The 19,577-nt window shown below is 42.1% G+C and overlaps 1 pseudogene; it reads left to right on the forward strand.

Annotated features, from left to right (window-relative positions):
* Positions 1–3,219: 3,219 nt before the first annotated feature.
* LOC132363379 (regulator of nonsense transcripts 1-like) lies at positions 3,220–19,342 on the forward strand (annotated as a pseudogene).
* Positions 19,343–19,577: the final 235 nt, after the last annotated feature.

A 19,577-nucleotide genomic window follows, 5' to 3' on the forward strand; every position in this document is an offset into this window, starting at 1 on the left:
TACCTATTGGGATATGATTCACATACCGTACAATGTACCTTTTGATGTGTGTAATTCAGTGGCATATTCATAGAGTGGTGCCACCATCCCACTGTCTAATGGTGGAACACTTCCATGACTCCAAACAGAAACCTCGTACCCATGAGCAGTCACTCATTCTTCCCTCACCCCCAGTCCCTGGCAAACAATAATGACTGTGACTCTCTGTGAATTTGCCTATTCTGGATATTTTCGTATAAATGGAATCATACACTACGTGATCTTTTGGGACTGACTTCTATCACTTAGCACAATGTTTTCAAGATTCATCCACGTGGTAGCATGTATCAGTACTTCATTCCTTTTTATGACTGAATAATGTTCCATTGTATAGCTATCCCATTTTTTGTTTATCTGCCCATCCATTGATAGACACTGGGTTGTCTCCCCTTTTTAGTTATTATTAATAATGCTGTTATGATCATTACTGTACAAGTTTTTATGTAAACTTATGTTTTCAATTCTCTTGGGCATATACATAAGAGTATTGTAGGGTCATAGAGTAACTCCATGTTTAAGTTTTGAGGAACTATTGAGCTGTTTTCCGTACGTGCTCCATCACTTTACCTCCCCACCAGCAGCTATGTATGAAGGTTGGAATTCTCCACAGCTTCCCCCTCTAGCAAGGTCCAGGCAGGCCCATGATGCCTCTTGGCCTGGCTACTTGAGCACTGCCTTCACAGAGCTCCACCCAGGAGATTGTTGAGGAGCTGGTCAATGGGTTTACCTTCTCCATTTCACTGGCAGGGGCCAGAGGCATCAGGCCACCAACAATGACCAGGGCAGGTCTGAGGTCAGACTCAGCACAGAGGGGTCCCAACACCCAAGAGCCCGAAAAGACCGGGTATCACAGAATCTCATCTCAGAACCCCTCTCCCCCCAGGGCCCTCCCAGAGTCTTCCCACTAGAGTGGCCCACAGTCCCACTCCCAAAGGAAATGTGGACCTCCACTCACCCCAGCAGCTGCATCAGAGGGTAGAGAGTCACTCTTCACATAGCCACAGGATATTACAGAAAAAATGTGTCTCCACTGTACACTAGGCAATTAAAGAAACAATTTGTTCCCACTTTACACTAGTCAATGAGTATCTTTGTATTTTGTCCTTTTGCTAAATCTGGGATCTCCAAAATTAGGTTCCCAAAACTCCGTTTAATGCAAAAAAAAAAAAAAAAAAGAAAAAAGAAAGAAAACTCAGTGTCTTCGTTTTGAAGTAAGCAGGGCTCTCATAGTCTGTCTGCCCTGCACACCGTTTCCAAACTTGGGAGGAATAAGTTTCCCCCAGACCCATTCCCTCTGGGTGAGGGGCAGATCAAGCCACTGTAGCTTAGATAAAATTTCATGCAGCCCTAGACTTGGAAGGTTCTGGGTTCTGACCTGCATGACCTCGAGCAGCCATCTGACATGCCTAAGCCTCTGTGTTCTCATCCCTATAATGGGGATGCTTGTTGAGAACTCACTGGGATAATGCTCTTAATAAAGACTATTAATACAGGGAGGTCAGGTGTTCCACAGCTAAAAACATGCCCAGATAGCAACAAGTGTCTAAGCACACACCCTCTTCCCCACCACCAAACTCAAATTGTACTTTTAAAGGCCAGAACTTTCTTCAGCGAGGGCACTCCTGTCCCTCCTATTGCACATGGCCCTGAGGGGCTGGGAGTTCCTGGATGAGCTCCAGACCTCAATCCTCCCTAGGAGTTCAAGGTGGTGCTACCGACTGTATGTCCCTCCTTGCCCCATCCAGTATGAAGATGAGTTCACTTTTAACCTAAATAATGCCTACAGGATGTAAGCACCCCCCAGGAAGGTGCAATGGAGAAGCTGCTGGGGTCCATGGTACCAGCCTTTCCAGGCAGAAGTATCTCCATCACCACCTCCCTTTTCACATAGCCGGCCTTCACCACAGGCCAACAGGTCCTAGAGCAGCTGCTCACGAGGTGAGCACCCCCAGCCTCTTTGGCACAGTAGTGGTTCAGCCCACTGTCGACTGCATGTTTTGGGAATGTAACCATATGTATCTGAGCCTTAGTCTGCTCCTCTAAAAAGTGGATGGTAAAGGACAGACTTCAAAGGGTTCTTGTGGGGATTAATGGATCACCCATGGCAGGTGCTTACCTGGTACCTAGCTCTCAGAAAGGGCTTCCAGTCACACTATGGTTATTCATCTTTTTTTTTCCAGTTTTATTGAGATATAATTGCCATACAGGACTGTTTAAATTTAAGGTCCACACCATAATGATCTGACTTACATACATCATGAAAAGATTACCAAAGTTTAGTGAACATCTATCACCTGATACAGATACAAAATATACAGATCCTCGTCCTTATTTATCTTATAACTAGAAGTTCCTACTTTTTGACTGCCTCCATCCAATTTCCCTTCCCCAACCCTCAACTCGGGTAACCACAAACCTGATTTCTTCTTCTATAAGTTTGTTCATTTGTTTTTGAAGTATAAATGACCTACAATTTTATGTTAGTTCCTGTTACACAATGTAGTGATTTGGTATTTTTATACATTTCAAAATTATCACAAGTCTATTAAGATCTGTCACCATATAAAGATATTACATAGTTATTGACTTTATTCCCCATACTGTACATTTCATACCCGTGACTCATTTATTTTGCAACTGGAAGTCTGTACCTCTTAATTGCCCTCACCTATTTCTCCCTCCACTTTTCTCCCCTCTGGCAACCACATATTTGTTCTCCGTATCTATGACTCTGCTTCTGTTTTGTATGTTTTCTTATTTGTTTTGTTTTTTAGATTCCACATATAAGTGAAACCCCCTAGGTCCATCCATGTTTATGGTTGTCCATCTTTATTTTTTCTCCCTCCCCCATCAAAACACATCCGCCTCACCTCTCAATAACCTCTGGGCTTTCTCAGTGTGGAAAAGCACGTGGAAAGCAACCTGTTTTTCCATTTGTCAAGCAGACTGAGATTTCTTCTAGCTGATCTGATCCTTGTCTTTGGTGTTGCCAGATGAGGAAGCAGCAGAGGGGCCCCAGGACCACCCAGACATCTGGGATGCTTGTGCTTGGAGATCATTCATTCAAAAATGCATTATCAAGCACCTACTACATGCAGCCAGTTTTTGAGATACTTCACATAACTCAGTGAATGAAGCAGACACAACCCCTGGGCCTCAATACTAGACAGAGAGTTGGACATGCACACTAGATACCATACACAGCTCCTGTTCCCGTACATCACATGTGATGCCATCGTAGGCTTCCACACATCTGGAGGCATCTTCCTATTTTCTGATGAGGATGATGAACCACAGGACTTACTGACACAGTGAGTGGCCTCTGGGTGTGGAAGGAGGGCCTCTTGCCTCTACAGAACAGGGTGGGACAGTACAGGAGGGTTGGGACCGGCAAAACGCTGGATCTCACACATCTTTTGATTCACATGGAAAAGCGAGGCCTTGTGGCTTCCACTCCAGGAGGAAAGTAGTGAAAAAGAACTGTGGGTAAGGTCCCAGGACCCTGGGGACAAGAGCGGAGGCTGGGCTGTACCATCCCCTGGAAACTCATCTCCATTGTAGGTCCACCTCAATCTGTGGACGTGTGGACCTACTTCCCCCTACCTCCTCCAGCCCTCATCCTGGTGCCAGAGAACCTGAACTGCCTGCTCTGGAAGTGACCAGAAGGAGGGTCTGGAAGAGGAACCACAGGATGGTTTTGGGGTGGGCAGGAGTCAGGAACCATATAGCCTGGAATGTGCCAACAGCCAGCCCTGAGAGGTGACTAGAGGAAGTTTGGTGTTCTGGCAGGGGACGGGAGGGAGATTTGGAGGAGGCTACTAAGGGTCTCAGCTGCTCCATGGGGGGGCCTAGGTTGGGCCAGGAGACTGAGGGTGAGGGGTAACAGTGGAGGGTCCATTGCAGCACCTGAGAGTGGGCGCTCATTACCAACCCCACCCTGATGGCAGAGGAGTGCATCCCCTTCCTCAACACATTCCTGTTACCTGCTGCAGCTGAACACTGTGATGGAGGATAATCTGGAGGTGAGTGAGCCTGGGCATGGGGCGGGGGTGGGGGGATCCTGCAGTTAGAAAGGAGGGAGTCCCTTCCTACCTAAGGTCTGAGTCTCCCTGTTTGTCATCAGAGAATGTTGAGTTAGAAGGTCTCTGGCCTCAGTTCCCCTATCCCCCCATCTCTGGAGCCCAGAGCCAAGCCCAGGTCCAACTCCTGCTTCTGGGCATAACTGCCCCCTGCTGGGCCCTGGCAGTAGTGCAGTATGAGAAGGGGTGGGGATGGGGGCTAGTTATGGGCTCAGAGGTCTGTTTCTGACAGACTTTGGCTGTCTGCCTTCCAAAACATGGTGATCAACTTTCTGAAAAGGAGAGAGGTGAGCAGCTGTGGTCTCACTGCAGGGAGGTGTAGAAATCAGGGACCCCAATGGGCAGGACCCTCTCTGGCTCTAACCCTTGGATCTTACACTCGTTGGGAGAGTTTGATACACAAAACAGGAAAGAGCCATCCCATTAATGGGTGGGGGTAGGGGATGACATGAAGGACAACTTCCTGGAGGAGGAGCTATTTAAACCCAGTTGGGACATCAGGCAGGGCCTGGATGGAAGTGGAGGCAAGGATGGTCTCCATGTGAGCAAAGACAGGGGACCAGCCCCCTGTCCCATGCCTCACCCCCAGGAGGTCCCTGCAGTTCCCCCACCCAGGCCTTATCTGTGAGTCCTCAGATGGTAGTTTTGACCTAAAAAGCAGTGCATGCAGGAAAGGCAAATCTACATCTAGAGTAAGTGCCTGTCCCAGAAAGAACAAAACATTGCTCCTTCAATGGCCAAATTTATCCAATGTAATCACCTGCCACCCAGGGCTGATCATCCCAGGGAGTGGTGATACCTCAACCCTTGCTGAGAACCATCTGAAGACCACCAGAACAGCTCTTCTACAACTAAGGCTGTAAAGAAAGAGCCACAGGGAGTCTGGTAGGAGGGGCAGAGAAGCAATTTAGTCAAGACCCACAGCCACTACCAGCACATGTGCCTGTGCACGCTTAGGAAAGAGTTGAACCAGCTTGGCCGGGGCCTGCCATGGGCCAGGGCAGAGACTGCCACTGCCAGCATATGCCCACTTATGAGCACTTGGCAAGGAGAAGAGCAAGTTCAGTAGTGTGAGTCAAATGCCTGCAGCCCCAACCCAGCCTCTAACCAAGGCAAGCAAACCAGGGAAAAACTGGAACCAGCTCACAAGTGCAGCCCCAAGCCCTGGGGCACTGGACATGCCCCCAACCAAGGTAGAGGCTGCCATCACCTCCCTCAGAGCTCCTGTTCCAGCAGCTTGGGCACTGGCCTCAACCCCAATAGGGCAGTGACTACCATTCAGCCTAGAAGAAGTCTCAGCTTGCAAATGGCTCCTGCTGTAGCCCCTCCAACTCAAACCCTACCAAATTCCCACCAAGGCAGCGGCTGCCATTGCACCCCAGGGAAGTCGTGGCCTAGGATGACTTCAGATCCAGCTCTCCCACCAAAGCCACTAGGCACATGCAGAACACATAGGGACACTCTCACAAAAGGACATACCATCAAGACCACGATAAGTAACTGTTTCACCTAATTTCTTAGAAACAAAGAAGGAAAGTTAAACAAAATAAGAAAACAGAAGAACATGTTGCAAATGAAAGAACAAGAGAAAACCCCTGAAAAATATTCCTAATGAAACAGAGATAAATAATTCACCTGATAAAGCATTCAAAGCAATAGTAATAAAAATGCTAACCTAACTTGGGAAAACAATAGATGAACACAATCAGCACTTCAACAAAGAACTAGAAAATATAAAAAAGAACCAATCAGAAATGAAGAATTCAATAACTGAAATGAAAAATACACTCGAAGGAATTAACAATAGATTAGGCAATACAGAAGAATGTGTAAGCGACTGGGAGATAGAAAAGTGGAAATCACCTAATCAAAACAGCAAAAAGAAAAACAAATTGTTAAAAATGAGGATAGGTTAAGGAACCTTTGGGACAACATGAAGCGTACTAACATTCTCATTACAGGGGTCCCAGAAGAAAAAGAGAGAGAGAAGGGGACCAAAAATGTATTTGATGAAATTATGGCTGAAAACTTCACTAACCTGAAGGAGGATACAGATACCCAGGCTCAAGAAGCACAGACAGACCCAAACAAGATGAACCCAGAGACTCACACCAAGACACGTCATAATTAAAATAGCAAAAGTTAGAAATGAAGAACTTTAAAGGCAGCAAGAGAAAAACAATCACATACAAGGGCATGCCCATAAGGCTATCAGCTGATTTTTTTAGCAGAAACTTTGCAGCCCAAAAGGGAGTGGCATGATATATTTAAATTACTGAAAGGAAAAAACCTACAACCTAGGATACTCTTCCCAGCAAGGTAATCATTCAGAATTGAAGGACAGATAGAGTTCCCCAGACAAGCAAAAACTGAATTAATGACTACTAACCCAACCTTACAAGAAATGTTCAAAGTTCTCCTTTAAGAGAATAAAGGTTACAACAAAAAAATAAGAAAATGGAAGTAGGGAAAAAGTCATTGGTAAAGGCAAATATATAGAAAAGCAGTGCATCAACAATTTAAATAAGCTAGTACAAAGGTTAAAAGAAAAAACTTTTTAAGTCAACTATAACTACAATAGACAGTAAAGAGATAGGCATGAATATATAAAATACGACATCAAAACATAAAATGTGGGGGAGGAGTAAAAATGCAGATCTTTTAGAATGGATTTGAACTTAAATAACTATCAGTTTAAAACAAGTAGTACAGTTATAGGTCAATACACATGAACTCCGTGGTAGCCACAAATCAAAAACCTACAACAGGTGCACAAAAATTAGAGAGAAAGGGATACAAACATTAACACTAAAGAAAGTCATCAAACCACAAGGGAAGAGACTAAAAGAAGAAAAAAACACAGAACTACAAAATAAATTAAAAACAGTAACAAAATGGCAACCATTACATACCAATCAATAATCACTTTAAATGTCAATGAACTAAATGCTCCAACCAAAACATGTAAGGTAGCTAACTGGATAAAAAGGCAAGACCTATCTATATACTGCCTACAAGAGACCAACTTCAGAGCTGAAGACACACACAAACTGAAAGTAAGAGGATGGAAAAAGATATCCATGCAAATGGAAGTGAAAAGAAACCCAGGAGAGCAATACTCATATAACACAAAGTAGACTTTAAAAAAAAGTCTATAAGAAAAAATGAGGAAGGGCATTATATAATGATAAATGGGTCAATACAAGAAGAGAATATAACATGTTAAATACACATGCACCTAATATAAGAGCACCTAAATATATAAAGCAAATATTAAAGACATAAAGAGAGAAACTGACAGGAATACAGTAATAGTAGGGGACATAACACTCCACTTATATCAATGAATAGACCATCCAGACAGAAAATCAATAGGAGACAGAGACCTTAAATGACACTTTAGACCAGATGGACTTAATAGATATTTATAGGACATTCCATCCAAAAAGAACAGAATACACATTCGTTTCCAGTGCACATGGAACGTTCTCCAGGATAGATCACATGCTAGGCCACAAAACATTACTCAATAAATTTAAGAGGACATAATTTATATCAAGCATCTTTTCTGACCACAACAGTATGAAGTTAGAAATCAATTACAGGAAGAAAAATAGAAAAAACACAAATGCATGGAGACTAAACAACATGCTATTTTTTTTAAATGTATCAACAGATAAATCAGAGAGGAAATCAGAAAATCCCTAAGACAAATGAAAGTAAAAACACAACTTTCCAAAATCTATGGAACATTGCAAAAGCAATTCTAAGGGGGAAGTGTATAGCAATATAGATCTACCTAAAGAAACAAGAAAAATATCAAATAAACAACCATCAAAAGGAATTAGAAAAAGAAAATCAAACAAAGCCCAAAGTCAGTAGAAGAAAGAAAATAATAAAGATCAGAGTGAAAATAAACAAAAGAGACCAAAAAAACAAAAACAAAAAAAACCCCAGAAATATCAATGAAAACAAGAGCTACTTTTTGAAAAGATAAACTAGATTGATAAGTCTTTAGCCTGGTTCATTAAGAAAAAACGAGAGAGGACCCAAATAAACAAAATTAGAAATGAAAGAGGAAAAGTTAAAACTGGTATCACAGAAATGCAAACAATCATAACAGAATACTACAGTTATATGCTAACAAATTAGACAACCTAGAAGAAACTGAAACATACACTCTTCCAAGATTGAATCAGCAAGAAATAGATAACCTGAACAGACTGATTACTAATATTGAAATTGAATCAGTAATGAAAAAACTCCCAAAAAACAGAAGTTCAGGACCACATGTCTTCACAGAGGAATTCTACTGCATATAAAGAAGAATTAATACCTATCCTTCTCAAACTATTTCAAAAATCTGAAGAGAAGGCAACACTCCTAAAATCATTCTATGAGGCCAATATTACCCTGACGCCAAAACCAGACAATGACACTGCAAAAAAGAAAATCCCAGGCCAATATCTCTGATGAATACAGATAAAATACTCAACAAAATATTAGCAAACCAAATTGAATACATAAAAAGCATCATACACCGTAATCAAATAGGATGTATCCCAGGATGCAAAGATGGTTCAATATCTGCAAATCAATCAATGTGATACAGCACATTAACAAAACAAAGAATAAAAATCACATGATTGTCTCAAAAGATGCAGAAAAAGCATTTGACAAAATTCAACATCCATTCATGATAAAAAACTCTCAACAAAGTTGGTACAGACAGAACATATCTCAACATAATAAAGGCCACTTACGACATACCCATAGCTAACGTCACAATGAACCATGAAAAGCTGAAAGATCTGGAACAAGACAAGGATATCCACTCTCACCATTTATATTTAACATTGAATTGGATGTCCTAGTTACAGCAATCAGACAAGAAAAAGAAATAAAAGGCATCCCAGTTGGAAGCGCAGAGCAAAACTGTCACTATTTGCAGATGACATGATACTACTATACATATAGAAAACTCTAAAGTCTCCATTAAAAAACTATTAGAAGTAAAAAATGAATCAGTAAAGTTGTAGAATACAAGATTAGTATACAGATATCTGTTGTTTTTCTATATGCTAATAATAAAGTATCAGAAAGAAAAAGTAAGAGAACAATCCCATTTATAATTGAATCAAAAGAATGAGATACCTTGGGACTTCCCTGGTGGTACAGTGGTAAAGAATCCACCTTCCAATGCAGCGGATGTGGGTTCAATCCCTGGTCAAGGAACTAAGATCCCACATGCTTCGGGGCAACTAAGCCCATGTGCCACAACTACGTTGAGCTTGCGTGCCTCAATGAGAGAGCCTACACGCCACAAAACTACAGAGCCCACACGCCCTGGAGCCCACACGCCACAACAAGAGAGAGAAAACCCACATGCCACAACTAGAGAGAAGCCCGAGTGCTGCAACTAGAGGGAAGCTCGAGTGCCGCAATGAAGAGACTGTGTACTATAACGAAAGATCCTGCATGCCTCAATGAAGATCCCGTGTGCCACAACTAAGACCCAACGCAGTCAAAAAAATAATAATAATAAGATACCTAAGAGTAAATTTAACCAAGGTGGTGAAAGACACATACTCTTAAAACTATAACACACTGATGAAGAAAACTGAACATGATTCACATAAATGTAAAGATATCCCATGTTCATCAATTGGAAGTATTAATATTGTTAAAATGTCCACACTACCCAAAGCAATCTACAGATTTAATGCAATCTCTATCAAAATACTCACGATATTTTCCACAGAACTAGAACAAATAATCCTAAAATTTGTATGGAACTACAAAAACCCCAAATAGCCAAAGCAATCTTGAGTAAAAAGAACAAAGCTTGAGGTATTATGCTCCCTGACTTCAGACTATACTACAAAGCTACAGTAATCAAAAGAGCATGGTACTGGCACAAAAAAAGAGACATAGACCAATGGAAAAACATAAAGAGACCAGAAATAAACCCATGCACATATGGTCAATTAATCTACGATGAAGGAGGCAAGAATATACAATGGGGAAAAGACAGTCTCTTTAATAAGTGGCATTCGGAAAACTGGACAACTACATGTAAAATAATAAAATTAAAACATTTTTTCAAACCATATACAAAAGTAAACTCAAAATGGACTAAAGACCTAAATGTATAAAACTCCTAGAAGAAAACATAGGCAGTACACTCTTTGGCATAGGTCTTAGCTATATACTTTTGGATCTATCCTCAGGCAAGGGAAACAAAAGCAAAAATAAATAAATGGGACCTAATCAAACTTAAAAGCTTTTGCACAGTGAAGAAAAACATCAACAAAAGGAAAATACAACCTACTGAATGGGAGAAAATATTTGTAAATGATATATGTAATAAGGGACTAATAATCAAAATAGAGAAAGAACTCATACAACTCAATATCAAAAAAAAATCCAATTAAAAATGGGCAGGAGACCTGAACATTTTTCCAAAGAAGACATACAGATAATATATAAAAATATCAAATCACTATGCTGTACACCTAAAGCTAAAATAACAAGTCAACTATACTTTGATTTAGAAACAAAAAGAAAAGGAAAGAAAGAACCAGTCTTGTGAAGATCTGAGGAAGAATGTTCTAAGTACCCAAGCACAGGAATGAGTTTGTCAGTCACTGGGGTCAGAGGGAAGGCCTGAGCAACTGGAGTGATGAGCAAAGCGGGAGACAGGCAGAAGCAAGGTCAGGGTACCAAAAGAGGTCACTCTTCAGAAGGCCTGATAAGCCAAGTAGTCTGAATCTTTTTTAGGGACAAACAGAAACCTCGGGAGAGCTCCTTCCATTCAGGAGAGTAATGTTAGAGTTCTCATAGCACAAGAATAGCTCAGCACTGAGGCTCCTGGTCCCATTCTGGCTGCCATCAGAGCATCAGATGGTGGGATATTGAGGTAAGAAGAGTAAGTACTGAGATAAATTATAAATAAATGGTAATTATTGTACTGAGGTTCTAATTGGAAAGTCATAATAATCCAAACCCTATAGAAGCAAAACTCAAGCTGGGGCACTATAGATTTATCTGGATGAGCAATTATTTTTCAAAGACGCTTGGACACTAAAGTATACATTTTTGCTCTGCCATAATGAATGGCATTTAAACAAAACTGAAGATGGAACAGAAAAGACTCTGTTTACAAGAGGTGGTGCAGGCACCAGGAGGCTCTGATAAACAGAACACCCTTTACTTAGGTTACATATAGCTTAATATAGAGTATAATATTGAGTGCAATATTGGGTATTCTATACTCAACATTGTGTATACTCAATAATACTCTAATACTGCATATAGCTTAATTATATACAGTTTAATACTGAGCTATATATACCAGACCATATAAAAAATGTGATCACTTTTCTATAGAAGTTAATATTTAATATTAAGAAGACCAAAGATATTCTATGGTAGGTAAAGCACATAAAACTGTACATCTACTCTTGCAGTAAGTAGTTAATAAATGTTTAAATGAATAAATGAACGCTTAGATTTCAATCATTTGTCATTCAATAAAAATATGCTATTTAATTGAGATTATCTGATTTACAAGTTAGTTTGAATAACATCTCAATTTTTTTTAATTTACTTATTTATATTTATTTTTGACTGCGTTGGGTCTTTGTTGCTGCGTGTGGGGGCTACTCTTTGTTGCAGTGTGTGGTCTTCTCAATGTGGTGGCTTCTCATTGCAGAGCACGGGCTCTAGGCGCATGGGCTTCAGTAGTTATGGTGTGCGGGCTTCAGTAGTTGTGACTCAGGGGCTCTAGAGCACACGCTCAGTAGTTGTGGCACATGGGCTTAGTTGCTCCATGGCATGTGGGATCTTCCCAGAGCAGGGCTTGAACCTGTGTTCCCTGCACTGGCAGGCAGATTCTTAACCACTGCACCACCAGGGAAGCCGCTACATCTCAATTTTTATGACAGAATTTAAGTCTATCTGATATAAGGGATGCATAGTATTTTATGATATTTTATTGATAAAGAAAAAATTATAAAAATGAGGCTTTAACATTAGCAATTCCATTCTAATATATTGGGAATTATCATAGGTATAGTCAATTTGGGGCATAAATTTTATTTCCATAAAGACAACTTGGGGGGAGTAAAAGTGTTTTGATAAAAGCTATCATAAAGTACATTTTTCTTAAATTAGCATTCACAAAAGAGTTAAATCACAGGAAAATGCTTTAAAAAAATATCTAAAGATAGTCCTTGTGGATAACCAAAAACATTAAAAATAGATAACTGACCTAAGCACATGATAATATCAATCAACTAGGATGGCAATTGGGCAGTATACCTGGTTATTTTTCATACGCTGCGTTCTCTTTTCTTTTCATGAGGTAATTCATGTAATTTTATAATCAGTGAAATGCACATATCTTAAGAATATAGTCCAATGGGTTTTAACATATGTGTACACCCTATAAACAGCACCCATACTACAGAAACTTCCCTCTAGGCCTTTCCCAATCAATCTCTTCACCTTCTGCTTGAGGCAATCATCACCATAGCTTAGTATTACCAGTTTTAAAAATTCATTGCATAGAATTATATTACTACTTAGCAATAAAAAAGAATGAACTAATTATAGATACAACATGGATGAACCTCCAAATCACTAAGCTGGGTGAAAGAAAAACCATACACAAAAGTAGTATATAATGCATTATTCCATTTATACAAAATTCCAAAAAAATCCAACTAACCCTTGCTGACAGAACTCAGAGCACTGGTTGTCTGGGGACCAGGGAGAGGATAAGCAAGAGGAATTACAAATGAGCATAAGTAAATGTGGGAGGTATATTCATATGTCAAAACTTATCAAATTGTACACTTTAAATATGTGTAGTTGAGTTTTTTCAACTATATCTCAGTAAAGCTTAAAATCATAACTCAAATGGCATATCAGTTTGCTGGATAAGAAAAATTTACTTTGCAAGTCACACAGAGCTTACATATTCAATAAGTAATTAAGCTTTCATAATGTGTTTTAACTTAGAAAAGGTTTCACCATTTTTCCTCCAAATATTTTTCTCTAATGCAATTTTTCTTCCATCCCATGATTCCAATTCCATGTGTGTTCAATACCAATGTTGTCCTACAATAAAGAGGTCAATACTGCTCTTTTTATTTTTTTCACTCTGGGCTTTTGTTTGGTTTATTTCTATTGATTTGCAAGGTCACTGATCTTTTCTCATTGTCCAGTCTGTTGTTATGACCTCATTTCATCTCACTTCTCAGATTTCCATTTGACCCGTTTTTAGTTTCCATTTTTCTACTATGAACTTCTATCTGTTCATACATTATATCCATCTTTACCTTAGATCTTTGAAAATATTTATAATATTGTCTTAAATTCTTTTTGACTAGAAGGCTCTAGTGAAATCTTCTTTCGGTTCAAATTATAAAACAATTGTATGTGTCATTTAAATAAGGGAGTAGATTTCCTTATTTAATGTTTTATTTACTTTCAACATACAGCTCAAAGCACAAACACTGTACGCTTTAAACCCAAACCCTTTCTTTTTCCTGTTTATTCAATATTTTGGACACATATTATGACATATGCACTGGACCTAAATTCAAGAGCTCTGTGAGAACCATATCATTGGAAGAAGGAATTCATTGATCTACTGTATTTTTCAAGGGCTTCAGCCTCATATTTGGTTATATGTTACTAACTGATCCACTAAAATAAGATGGCAAAAAACCCAGCTCTATTTTTGGAAACACAATTTTCCTTATTATTTTTTTACAAGTTGTATGTACCTATTGTCTTCTGTTATTAAGAAATGAACAAAATAATGTCTTAGTCCAGATTTGTTTTTAAGTGATGCTTCACTTTATACTTTTTGTTGAGGTATAAATCACAAAAAATAAAATGCATATATCTTAATAGTACAGTTCAATGATTTTGACAATGACTGGGTAACAACCACTGAAATTAATATATAGAACATTTCCATCACTCCCAAAATTTCCCTCATTCCCCCTTTCCAGTTAGTCTGCTTTCCCCTAGAGGTAACCAGTTTCTCACGTCTATTAACATGGTATAGATTTGCCTGTTCTTGGAACTTATATTAAATGAGTACTTATATACTCTTATAAGTACTCTTTTGCATCTAGATCCATTCACTCAGATACTATTTTTAAGATTTATCCATGTTGTTTCATCAATCAAAAGTTCATTCTTTTTAACTGTTAGTATTCCATTGTATAAATATACTACAATTTCTTTACCCATTTTCGTATTGATGGGCCTCTTGGATTGTTTTCAAATTTTGGCTATTACTTTGTATAAAGCCTGCTATGAATATTCTCTTATACACATTTTCATAGACATATGTTTTCATTTCTCTTGGCTTAATACCTAGAAATGGAATTTCTGTCATAGATTTATTTCACTTTATATATCTTTTTCCACTCCTCAAACTGAACTTATTTGTGTTTTTAGATATTAGAAAATACATCCTGTAAACAACATGTAGATAGGTCTTGCTTTTTATCCAGTCTTATAATTTACTTCTCTCTAATGGAGCATTTAGTCCATTTACATTTAATGGAATTATGGTTTTGTTCAGATCAGTTTAATTCTACTACCTTGGTATTTGTCTTCTATTTGTCCCATCTGTTATGTGTTCTATTGTTCATTTATTTCTATTGTCTTTTGTGCTTACAGAATAATTTTTATCCAATTTTATCTATTTTATTGATTTTTTTAGCAATACTTCTTTGTGTGTGTCCACTGGTATGTGTTGTAATGGTTACCCTATAGATAGTAATACACTTAACTTACCACAGTCTCAATTCATAAGATATTAAAGAACAGTACAATAACTATATAATGGTATAATTTCACTTAATCCCCCCTCAATTCCTTGTATATTAGCCATATGTTTTAATTCAACATATTCTATAAACCCCATACCCACTATTACTGTTTGTGCTTTAAACAGTCAAGAGTCTTTTAAAGAACTTCAGCAATATCATGAGCCTAAAACGACTAAAATTAGAGTTCAAGGGCATCAAGACAGCCAGAACCTAAGAGGCCAAGATTATCGAGAGAAGAGTTCAAAGAACTGAGCCCAACAGTCTGAGCCTTTTTTCCTCTTGAGGCACTTGCCAGTTTGTAAGTAGTATAGGCTGAGAAGCACAGAAGCGGCGCAGAAAGTAGCTGCTATGAGTTCAAGAAACTATGCAGGGGTTTTGTCAGTTTCATGGTTCTGGGAAGATTTTAAAAATGGGATTAAAGAACCACCAAAAGGATGGGGTTCTGATAAAAACCCCAACTATTCAATTGGACACCAGAAGGGCTACAGTCTATGCTGAGGTTAAGCCAGAAATAGACCAGCCTTACAGACTTGAACCCAGCTGTTAATCAGCTCAGCCCGTTTGAATTAAAGTAATCCATGCCGACTCTAATTGACTGCCAGAAGCTAAAGAAATCCCCTTTAGAGAAAGATAACATTTCAAGAATCCCTATAATTTTTACACATAATTTTAGTAATTCAATAAAAACTTCACCAGATATACAAAATAAAAAATAAGGTGGGGGGAGCGGGGTGGGGGGTAGGCAATAGAAACTGATGCACAGGTGATCCAGATACTGGTTTTCAGAAAAAGATTTTAAATGACTGTGAAATGGATGACAAGATAGAGAAATCAACTAGAAAACTAGAATTTATATCAAAAGAATAAAATGGAACTCCTGAAACAAAAAATAATATCAGAAATCAAGGATGCAATGGAGACCACCTCACATCCGACAGAAGAGGTAAAATTAAAGCAACGTACTTACAACAGGCCGTGGCGACGGCGGTTCCTGCAGTCGCTGTGAGCTGCCGGTGGCTCCGAGGGCAGCAAGCGCAGCTCTGGGCTCGTGGCTCGCGCGGTGGCGGCCCTTTGGATACTGCCCTGCGGCGCAGCGGCCTGGACCTCAGCGTGGCTGAGGGCTCCGTGCGGCGCAAACGCAGCAGCGTGAGCTTGGAGGCGTTTCCGCCCAGCCCGCACATGCGCACCTTCCTAGATGCGCAGAAAGCCACTTCCCAGGCTTCCACACGCAGGGCTCGGAGTTCGAATGCACCGAGTTCGCCTTCCCCAGCCAGACACAGACGCGCCTCCCAAGGTGGCAGCACTAGAGGCCGGGTCCGTGTGGAAGCTGCAGCCGGACAGGTGGACTCGCAGGTGGGCTGACCCGTGCGCATCCTGCAGAACCAGACGAGAATGAGAACGTGGGCAAGACCAGCCAATTGGCCAAGTTGAACTTCAAAGAAGATGAAGCTGATACTTGTTACAGGAAGGATGTCTCATACATGCCTGCAGCTACTGCGGAATACCCGACCCCGATTGCATGGTTTACTGTGATACCAGCAAGGGTGGTTCAGTAGATCATGGAAATGCTTCTGGCAGCCACATTCTAAGTCACCTCTGAGGGCAAAATGCAAAGAGATGACTCTGCGCAAGGATGGGCCCCGGGGGAGACGGTTCTGGAGTGTTATGACTATGTCAGCAGCAAGGCCTTCTCCTTGGTTTCATTCTTACCAAAGCCACCTGGGTCATGGGGCGACTGTGCAGCCAGCCCTAAGCCACTCAGAGCAGCCTCAAGAAAATCAGCTGAGAGAGTTCACAGTGGAAACCCCGGGTCCAGGACCACTACTTCCTGTCCTGGCTGATCACAATCCCTTCTGAGCAGGAACAGCTGTGGGCTCAGAGATCCCCACGGAGTAGATGAGCCAGCTGGAGTAGCTCGGCAAGGAAAATCCTTCCACCACCTTGGAGGACCTGGAGAAGCCAGGGGTGGAGGTGGGGCCCCAGCATATCATCCCCAGGTAGGAGGACTCTTACCAGTACCAGAACATATTTGGCCCTCTGGTCAAGCTGGAGACCAACTACTCTAAGAAACTGAAAGAGTCCCAGAGTCAAGGTAACATCACTGTCAGGTGGGACCTGGGCCTTAACAAGAAGAGAATTGCCTACTTCACTTTGCCCAAGACTGACTTTGATAATCAGGCTTTAGTAATAATTTGGTTAGGAGACGTGCAGCCTATGCAGGGGAACAAGATTTGCCTGTGGTACAAAGGGGACCTGGTGCCCCTGTGGAAAGGGATCCGCCACGTCATCAAGGCTCCTGATAATTACGGCAATGAGATCGCCATTGAGCTGCAGAGTAGTTGTGGGCGCGCCTTGGAGGTAACTCATAACTTCCAGGTGGATTTCATGTGGAAGTCAGCCTCATTAGACAGAATGCAGAGTGTTGAAAACATCTGCTGTGGAGGAGAGCTCCATGTTGGGCTACATCTACCATAAACTGCTAGGCGTGATCAGAAAGTGCCAGCTGCCCAAGTACTTCACAGCACAAGAGTTCCAAGACCTCCACCACTCTCAGGTTGACTTTCTGAGGATGGTGCTGCAGAGACCACTGAGCCGGATCCAGGGACCACTAGGCACAGGGAAGATGTGACCTCAGCCACCATTATCTACCATCTGGCTCAGTGGGCCTGTGCTAGTCTGTGCCCCAACTAACATAGCCAAGGATCAGCTGACCAAGAAGATCCACTGACCAGGCTGAAAGTCATGCAGCTCTGCACCAGGGTCCTCGGCTCCCCGTTGCGCATCCTGGCCCTGCACAAGCAGATCAGGAACACAGGTAGCATGCCAGAGCTCCAGAAGCTGCAGTTGCTGAAGGACAAGACCTGGGAGCTGTCGTCTACAGACCAGAAGTGGTACTTGGGCCTGAAGCAGACTCCTGAGAGGGAGCTGTTCGTGAACACAGATGTCATCTGCTGTACATGCGGGTGACCGAAGCTTGCCAAGATGCAGTTTGACAGGGACCCAGGCCACTGGGCCCTGGAGTGCACGGTCCCTGTGTCCTCAGAGCCAAGCAGCTGATCCGTGTGGATGGCCACTGCCAGCTGGGCCTCATGGTGATATGCAAGACGGCAGCCAAGGCTGGGCTGTCCCAGTCACTCCTTGAGTACCTGGTGGTGCTGGGCACCTTTCCCATCGGCGTCATCCGCCTCCAGGTCCCGGATCAGAGGTACCCTGCACTCAGCGCCTTCCTGTCCAACATCTTCTGCAAGGACCCTTGTCAGAACAGCAGCAGGTCATGTGAAGATGCTCTGTGTGACCCAGGGCCAGGAGGAGATCATCAGGTCAGGTACCTCCTACCTAACAGGCGAGAAGCTGCAAACATAGAAAAGATCACCACAAAGCTAATGAAGACAGCTGCCAAGCTGGACCAGATTGCCATCATCATGTCCATCATCATGCCCTATGAGGGCCAACGCTTCTACCAGCGCAGTACATGCAGCTCAGTAACTCCCTGCACACCAAACCCTACCAAGAGGTGGAGAATGGCAGCGTGGATGTATTTCAGGGGCTCAAGAACAGTTTTATCATCTTCTGCATGTGGGCAAGTAAGCACCAAAGCATTGGATTTTTAAACAACCCCAGGCACTTAATGTGGCCCTGACCAAAGCACATTATGGGCAACCCAAGGGCCCTGTCCAAGCAGCTGCTCTGGAACCACCTGCTGAACTACAACCACCTGCTGGGGGCGGGGGCACTGAACAATCTGCAGGAGAGCCTCATGCAGCTCAGCAAGCCCAGGAAGCTAGTCATCACCATCAACCTTGGAGCCCGCTTCATGACAACATACATGTATGACCCCGGAAAGCCATTATCCCAGGATCAGTCTATGATCAGAGCAGCCAGGGCCGGCCTTTGAACATGTGCTTCCAGACCCATGACCAGATCAGCATGATCATTGCCTACCCCAGCCTCATGACCTCCATGAACAGTCCCCATTGCCTCCAACCTGGTCATGCCACCCATGCTGCCACCGGGGTATTTTGGACAAGCTAACAGGCCATCCACAGGTGGGGCACCCAAAAGGCAAGATTGGTCATGGGGGATTCTAGAAGAACAGCTTTGGGCCTCCAGGGCAGCCAGAGGAATCTCCTCAACAGCCAGGCCAGCCGGACATGTGCTGTCAAAGCTGTCTCACAGGGTGCCCTGATGACAGGCTGCATCTCCATCAGCCAGCCCTTCCAGGTGAGCCAGGCCCACCTCTCCCAGCCCAGGCTGTCGCAGGATAGTTATCTTGGCAGCGTGGCTCTGTCACAAGACTCCATATACTCCATGTACCAGGGGCAGCAAGCGTACCAGCCCAGCAGGGTGATGGGGCTGCCCCAGTACTAGAAGGTGGCCTCCTCCACTAGCAACTTGTTCTGGGTTAAAAAAGTAAAAATAAATGGATACCTGTTTTCCACTGCTAAAACTGAAGCATCATTTTGAGCAGCACGAGAGGGAGAGGAACACCCAAGGGAGAGAGGAGCCTAAGTCAGAGCAAGTGCCCAATGCCGGCGCGTGGTGAGGAGGAGAAGGAGGAGGGGGGAGTGAGAGGTGGGGTCCACCACGGAAGACCATCCACCAT

This window comes from Balaenoptera ricei, chromosome 3 (assembly GCF_028023285.1).
Source record: "Balaenoptera ricei isolate mBalRic1 chromosome 3, mBalRic1.hap2, whole genome shotgun sequence".
Lineage (NCBI taxonomy): Eukaryota > Metazoa > Chordata > Mammalia > Artiodactyla > Balaenopteridae > Balaenoptera > Balaenoptera ricei.